This window comes from Bos taurus, chromosome 4 (assembly GCF_002263795.3).
Source record: "Bos taurus isolate L1 Dominette 01449 registration number 42190680 breed Hereford chromosome 4, ARS-UCD2.0, whole genome shotgun sequence".
Taxonomy (NCBI): Eukaryota; Metazoa; Chordata; class Mammalia; order Artiodactyla; family Bovidae; genus Bos; species Bos taurus.
In genome coordinates, this window is record NC_037331.1 from 102125878 (window position 1) to 102134886 (window position 9009).

Sequence of the window (9009 nt, forward strand, 5' to 3'; positions counted from 1 at the left end):
TGGGCATGCATCCCTTCCTTCTGTTTCCAGTGGTGAAAGCTAAGATGTGTCTGGCACATTTAACAAGTCTTTACTAAATACTGAAAGATTTCAAAATGGAATGGCAATGTATCATGCTATTATTGTATACAGGCTAAATTTTTTGTATTTATCATTCTTAACCTGTAGAGGCTATTCAGTTTATAACATTTCATCACAGTAACCATAATGTCTGACAATTCATTCTCCAGTATAATGTTTTTTCACTCAAAAAATGTCCAATTTCTGACAACTCATTCTCCAGTATAATGTTTTTTCACTCAAAAACATCCTAAAGAGGTACTTCCCTGGTGGTGCAATGGATAAGAATTGGCCTGCCAATGCAGGGGATATGGGTTCAATCTCTGATCAGGAAGATTCCTCATGTCCTGGAGCAACTAAGCCCATGAGCCACAACTACTGAAGCCTGCACCCTCTAGGGCCAGCAAGTCACAACTACCAAGCCCACATGCTGCCACTACTGAAGCCCATGTGCCTAGATCCCCTGCTCTACAAGAAGAGAAGCCACTGCAATGAGAAGCCTGAGCACTGCAGCTAGAGAGTAGCCCCCATTCTCTGCCACAAGAGAAAGCCCACATGCAGCAACAAAGACCCAGTGAAGCCAAAACTAAATAAATACTAAACAAATACAGCAGTGTGTAGATGTTAAAAGAAAAATCCTAAAGAAACATTCTATAAGCAGCAATATTTTGACATTATGATTTCAGACAAAGACCCACTCACTAATACATGTGACACAACAGTTTCTAGTTAAAGAATATCATATGGAACAAATCTGAATTGTATGCTATATTTGACTTTTGTATTGCATATGATTTCATGTGCTTTCTGGGAGAGGGATTCTTCAGTCTGTTTTGAAGGACATTTCTCTTTAGCTTTTATTTTGTCCTAGGGGTTTTTTGTGTCATAACTTTATTTTTAAGAACATATCGAGTCCAAAGTAGTATGAACCTCCAAATGGTTCAAATACTGGTGGGGGGGGAAATGGTGCAGAAAGAAGGGGGAAAGAACATTAGCCATTGAACAAAGAGCTGTGCAGTAAACAGAATGAAAAAGTAAAAAAAAAAAAAAAAAAAATGCTGACAATGTTTTTAGGGAGAGCTAGATGGGCTTCCCAGATGGTGCTAGTGGTAAAGAACCTGCCCGCTAATGCAGGAGACATAAGAGACAAAGGTTCGATACCTGGCTTAGGAAGATCCCCTGGAGAAGTGCATGGGAACCCACTCCAGTATTCTTGCCTGGAGAATCCCATGAACAGAGGACCCTGGTGGATTACAGTCCATAGGGTTGCCAAGAGTCAGACAGTAATGGCCAGCCTTTGGAAGGGGTGTGTAATTCTCTTCTACTCACAGTTAAGTAGAGACAAATTATTTCTGTATGAGCTGAACAAAGGCACTTTAGTTTACAGTGAAACAGAGGGGCAGGGTCCTCTGAGGGAAGCTATTAAGTGTGATTATAATAACAAAAGCAATGAAAAGAAATCAAAGAAACAGTTCCAACATGGAGTCAGAATTGGCTTCCTCCCTGCAACATGATCTTGAATATTTTAACATCCATTAGCCCCTCTTCACTCCCTTCCCAGAAATGCTTCCCTGCTTCCTCCTCTGCCATCCACCACCAGATCCTTAATTCATCTTTGGGCAAGTACAACAACCTTTCATTACATGTCACTTTATATACAACTCATGTGTCTATAGTTTCAAATTGTTGTTTATTACTTATTTACATTTATTTGTATTACTTTTTTTTCATTTATTTGTATTACTTAGTTATTATAGTTAGTGTTAGTCATTCAGTTGTGTCTAATTCTTTGTGACCCTGTGGACTATAGCACACCAGGCTTCTCTGTCCATGGGATTTCCCAGGCAAAAATACAGGAGTGGGCTGCCATTTCCTTCTCCAGGGAGTCTTCCTGACTCAGGGGTGGAATCCTGGTTATTATAGTTTTCTGCAAAAATTATATGGGATCTTGGGTTGAAATTTCAGGCATTGCAATTTTTCCCTTTAAAATGAATGAAACAAGGTTTTTTGAAAACGCATTTTTGATTAGCACTAGCATTTGAAGGAATGAATTAAAAGATGTTAAACCAAAGGATAGTGGTAGATAGTGTTTCTCAGACTCTGCACTTCCAAGTCCCAATTTGGGCCTTGAACTAGGAGTCCCTAAACCTGGCCATGGAGAAGGATATGGCAACCCACTCCAGTGTTCTTGCCTGGAGAATCCCAGGGATGGGGGAACCTGGTGGGCTGCTGTCTATGGGGTCGCACAGAGTCGGACACGACTGAAATGACTTAGCAGCAGCAGTAGCAGCAAATCTGGTCATCTGCCAGACTACAGGGCCATCATACTGCTCCTTAAGGGACAGCCCTTTAGCTAGAATAAACAAATATTTACTGTCCAAACTAGATACTTTCAACAGTGGAAGGGGAGCTATTAATAATGACACCAGGGAAATTGGTGTCCACTGAGACTGCCCCAAGCAGATGAGGAATGTCTAGAATGTCACCATACTGTGAGTCTGTCTCCTTTACCTGGAGTAAGAGATGTGCTAGTACAGGTCTAACTGGCTTGGGGGTTGGGGAAATCAGGAGTGTGTCCATTTATGTGTCTGCTGATTTCCATGGTGTAAATACTCTGACCATGTCCAGTTTTAAGCTACTGACAATTTAACAATCAACTCACAAGATTTCTGAAAATTTAGCATTTGGTTGTTTTAAAAAAAATTTTTTTAATGTATATTCATATTTATTTATTTTGCTGCACTGAGTCTTAGTTGTGGCATGAGGGATCTTTAATGGCCACTGCGAACTCTTAGTTACAACATGTGGTGTCTAGTTCCCTGACCAGGGATCTAACCCAGGCCCCTTGCAGTGGAAATGCAGTCTTAGCCACTGGACCGCCAGGTAAGTCCCCTAGCAATTGGTTCTTGCTAGCCAGAAAGCTCTAACACACTAATGCCTGCAGTCCAGACATCAAATTCTTTGAAGCTCAGAGTAGAATTCAATCTTTTTTTTTTCCCTTCAGCCACATCGTGAGGCATGTGGGATCTTAGATCCCCAGCCAGGGATAGAACCACATCCCTTGTGTTGGAAGAATGAAGTCTTAACCATTGGGCCTCCAAGAAAGTCCCCTCAGAGTAGAATTCAGTTTCCCTTCACCCATATCCTATATTCTTGTTTTCTTTCCCAGGATATATGTCATTCCAAGAGACTACAGATTCTGTGACCACCAGAATCTGTCACCACCATCCCTATTCTCAGATATAGATGTGGTCTTGCTTCTTCATTTCTCTAAACGTAGTTTATTTATTTAATCTAGTTGAGAAATATTTAACATGTTTTCTGAGTGTTAAATATTATAGTACATAAGAATACAATAATTCAATATTAGCAAAGCTATCAAAGTCTAGGATATTCAGTCTTGAATAAAAACATGCGCTATCAACAGTCTCAGTTCAGTTCAGTCACTCAGTCGTGTCCGACTCTTTGCAACCCCATGAATTGCAGCATTCCAGGCCTCCCTGTCCATCACCAACTCCTGGAGTTTACCCAGGAGTTGTCCATCGAGTTGGTGATGCCATTGAATGATCTCATCCTCTGTCATGCCCTTCTCCTCCTGCCCCCAATCCCTCCCAGCATCAGGGTCTTTTCCAATGAGTCAACTCTTCTCATGAGGTGGCCAAAGTACTGGAGTTTCAGCTTCAGCATCAGTACTTCCAATGAATACTCAGGACTGATCTCTTCTAGGATGGACTGGTTGGATCTCCTTGCAGTCCAAGGGACTCTCAAGAGTCTTCTCCAACACCACAGTTCAAAAGCATCAATTCTTCGGTGCTCAGCCTTTTTCACAGTCCAACTCTCACATCCATACATGACCACTGGAAAAACCATAGCCTTGACTAGATGGACTTTTGTTGGCAAAGTAATGTCTCTGCTTTTGAATATGCTATCTAGGTTGTTCATAACTTTTCTTCCAAGGAGTAAGCATCTTTTAATTTCATGGCTGCAGTCACCATCTGCAGTGATTTTGGAGCCCAAAAAAATAAAGCCTGACACTGTTTCCACTGTTTCCCCATCTTTTTCCCATGAAGTGATGGGACCAGATGCCATGATCTTAGTTTTCTGAATGTTGAGCTTTAAGCCAACTTTTTCACTCTCCTCTTTCACTTTCATCAAGAGGCTTTTGAGTTCTTCTTCACTTTCTGCCATAAGGGTGGTGTCATCTGCATATCTGAGGTTATTGATATTTCTCCTGGCAATCTGGATTCCAGTTTGTGCTTCTTCCAGCCCAGCGTTTCTCATGATGTACTCTGCATATAAGTTAAATAAGCAGGGTGACAATATACAGCCTTGATGTACTCCTTTTCCTATTTGGAACCAGTCTGTTGCTCCATGTCCAGGTCTAACTGTTGCTTCCTGACCTGCATATAGGTTTCTCAAGAGAAACACAGGTCAGGTGGTCTGGTATTCCCATCTCTTCCAGAATTTTCCACAGTTTATTGTGATCCACACAGTCAAAGGCTTTGGCATAGAAATAGATAGTCTAGAAATAGACAGTCTAGCTTACGTCAAATAGCATCAAAATCAGAGCAGTTCCTTGGACAGTTTCTCCTCTAGCATGAAAGGATGACCAAGTCTGAATATTGTTTCAACAGTCTTTGGGGTCTCTGTGATTTCCTATGGGCAAATAAGAGCATAAATTATAAAACTACAGGCAAGGCCAAGAATACACAGAAGTGATTACATGGGACAACTGGAATCCAGGAAACAAACATTTCTCTAAATAAGAGTCTAAAGGAAACATAATACCAGTTCTGCCGGGCATTAAGTCAAGTGTTATAAAATTACAAGGGGTATTTTAGCTCCTAGACCACAGCTCCATTCCAAACACTTTGCATTTGCACAAGTAAAGCAATGTTAGAAAGGTTTGCCTGGAACTCAGGGATGATTACCTTGATATAAATCAAGTCCCTCCCTCTAGGAGGCAGATGATTGTTTATGTATTTCAAATGACAATAGTTTTCAGTTTTCAGTGTCTACTCTTGCTGTGCCCAGTCTTAACACACCTCACCTTCCTACACATGAAAACCAATCTTTTTTCTTTCTCTTTAATGCCATCACAAGGATCTGGGCTATATACTTGGCACTAGACTACAAAGAGAAGTCAACACAAATGCTGCCCATAGGAAGCCCATACTTCTTTTGGGAAGAGATACAATTATATATACAATTAATTGCAATACAAATAAGACTGAGAAAAAAAACAGGTGCAAACCAAAGCCAGAATAATGGTCATGTCACAGACTAAGGATATGACAGTCATAAATCAATTTTCTACTAGCCATTAGCATCCACATACTATCTGCTATGACTGCTTTCCAATATGCACAAATACACTTTGAATCAGGCCCATGCATTTCCTGTTCAAAAATAGATAATTTTTAAAGTCCCAATTAGATTTTTTTATACAACTTGATAATCCATGTATAAAATGTATATGGATAGTGATATGATATCCTTTTTTCTTTTTTATATGATTGTTGCTGTTCTTCAGTCACTCAGCCATGTCCATTTCTTTGTGACCCCACAGACCACAGCACACCAGGCTTCCCTGTCCTTCACCATCTCCTGGAGCTTGCTCAAACTCATGTCCAATGAGTCAGTGATGCCATCCAACCATCTCATTCTCTGCCATCCCCTTCTCCTCCTGCCCTCAATGTTTCCCAGCATCAGGGCCTTTTCTTTCTTTATTATTATTATTTTTTAGGGGCGTTTTCTAATGAGTCAGCTCTTGGCATCAGGTGGCCAAAATATTGGAGCTTCAACTTCAGCATCAGTCCTTTCAATGAATAATCAGAATTGATATCCTTAAAAACTGCTTCCTGATTGCTTAAAGTTTACACAATAGGTCTTGAAAAGTGAAAGTCAGTCGTGTCTGACTCTTTGTGACCCCATATTGAAAAGCAGAGACATTACTTTGCCAACAAAGGTCTGTCTAGTCAAGGCTATGGTTTTTCCAGTAGTCATGTATGGATGTGAGAGTTGGACTATAAAGAAAGCTGAGTGCCAACGAATTAATGCTTTTGAACTGTTGTGTTGGAGAAGACTCTTGTGAGTCCCTTGGACTACAGGGAGATCCAACCAGTCCATCTTAAAGGAGATCAGTCCTGATTATTCATTGGAAGGACTGCGCTGAAGTTGAAGCTCCAATACTTTGGCCATCTGATGCCAAGAGCTGACTCATTAGAAAATGCCCTTAAAAAAAAGAAAGAAAAGGTCTTGATAGTGAGAAAGATTGAAGGCAGGAGGAGAAGGGGAAAACAGGATGAGATGGTTGGATGGCATCACCAACTCAATGGACATGGGTTTGGGTGGACTCTGGGAGTCGGTGATGGACAGGGAGGCCTGGCGTGCTGTAGTCCATGGGGTTGCAAAGAGTCAGACATGACTGAGTGACTGAACTGTACTGAACTATACAGTCCATGGAATTCTCCAGGCCAGAATACTGGAATGGGTAGTATTCTACCCCCTGGAGTGGGTTCTCTTCCCCAGGGGATCTTCCCAACCCAGGGATCAAACCCAGGTCTCCTGCATGGCAGGTGGATTCTTTACCAGTTGAGCCACCAGGGAAACCCAAGAATACTGGAGTGGATAGCCTATCCCCTCTCCAGTGGGTCTTCCCAACCCAGGAATCAAACCAGGGTCTCCTACATTGCAAGCAGATTCTTTACCAACTGAACTACTAGAGAAGCCCAATAGGTCTTAACTAGAATATATATGAGAGCTTCCCTGGTGGCTCAGACGGTAAAGCATCTGCCTGTGATGCAGGAGACCCAGGTTCGATTCCTGTGGAAAAAAAAAAAAATGTATTTGTATTCATACTCAAATTGCTTTTAAGAGCAATACTCCTTAAATACATTGTGGAAGATAATAAAGGTACTTCATTTCCTTGTGAAAAAAATATATATGGGATAGTAAACATAGAATAGTATAAACAAGGTGGGTGGGAGTGGGGACAAAAAGGGTGAGGGGAATTAAGAGATACAACCCTCCAGTTATAAAATAAATAGGTCACAGCCATATAATATATGGCATAAGGAATATGATCAGTAACATTACAATAACTTCATATAGGGACAGATGGTTGCTAGACTTACTGAAGTGATCATTTCTGAATATATACAAATATCAAATCACTATGTAATACCCCTGAAACTACCATAATATTGTACACTAGCTATATTTAAAATTTTTTTAAATTAAAAGAAACTATGACTATATGAATCCGCCTGCAATGCAGAAGACTCTGGTTCAATTCCTTGATCAAGAAGATCTGCTGGAGAAGGGATATCCACTCCAGTATTCTTGGGCTTCCCTGGTGGCTCAGCTGGTAAAGAATCTGCCTGCAATGCAGGAGACCTGGGTTCAATCCCTGGGTTGAGAAGATCCCTTGGAGAAGGGAAAGGCTACCCACTCCAGTATTCTGGCCTGGAGAATTCCATGGACTGTATAGGCCATGGGGTCACAAAGAGTCAGAAGCAACTCAGCAACTTTCACTTTCATTACTATATCTGCTCAATAAATTATAGTCATATAAAAGAAAAATGAATAAACAAGTTGAAAAGAGACTGAAAGGGAAAGTGGATTAAATTATTCATTTAATCTAAATGATTGTGATTGGTAACGTTGGTCATCCATATGGAAACAAGAATGAATTTGGTTTTCCCTCCTCTCCTCCCCACAACTAATAAAATGTCCCTGTCACAGAGTTGTTACTATATTGTGTTTATTTTTTTTTTAATGAAGAACATTTATGTGTAACAATATGAAAAGATCTCCAGACTGTAAAGTAAAAAGGACAAGTTACAGGAAAAAAATCTATACAACACAATCCTATTTATGTGTGTTTGGGAAGGGGCCTCCCCCCTGAAACCTGAAGCCCCAATACACACATATATATGAATACTCATTTATAGAAAAAGGATCTAGAAGTATATACAACAAATTGCTACCACTGTTACCATGAAGAGAAGTAGTATACACATGGGAGCCATTACTCTTTATTCCGAACTTTCATAATTGCTTAAGTTAAAAATAAATAATACTACAAGACAGTTATTTAGAAAGGTTGTAAAAATTATAAATCACTGAAAAAGGTGCGTAATTATATAGTGAATTAATCTGTTACCCACTCCAGTATTCTTGCCTGGAGAAGACCATGGACAGAGCAGCCTGGTGGGCTACAGTCCATGGTGTTGCAGAGAGTCAGACACGACTGAAGCAACTTAGCATACACACACATCAGGCTGGCACTGCTAAGTCACTTCAGTCATGTCCGACTCTGTGCGACCCCAGAGATGGCAGCCCACCAGGCTCCCCTGTCCCTGGGACTCTGCAGGCAAGAACACTGGAGTGGGTTGCCATTTCCTTCTCCAAAGCATGAAAGTGAAAAGCGAAAGGGAAGTCACTCAGTTGTGTCCAACTCTTAGCGACCCCATGGACTGCAGCCTACCAGGCTCCTCCATCCATGGGATTTTCCAGGCAAGAGTACTGGAGTGGGGTGCCATTGCCTTCTCCAGTGGTTCTAAAAACATAGTCTGACTCTGAAAGGTCTCTGATGCCTTTTCAACGGAGCCATGAGGTCAAAACAATTTTTAAAATATACTAATATGTTAGGGCTTCCCTGGTGGCTCAGTGATAAAGAATCTGCCTGCCAGTGCAGGAAACACAGGTTTGATGCCTGGTCCAGGAAGACCCCACTTGCTTCGCAGCAACTAAGCCTGTGCACAACTATTGAGCCTATGCTCCAGAGCCTGGGAGCCACAGCTTCTGAGCTCACAGTCACAACTACTGAAGCCCGCATGCCCTAGAGCTTGTGCTCTGAAACACTGTAAGAGAAGCCACCGCAATGAGAAGTCCACTCACGCTAGAGAGTAACCCCTGCTTGCTGCAACTAGAGAAAAGCCCGAG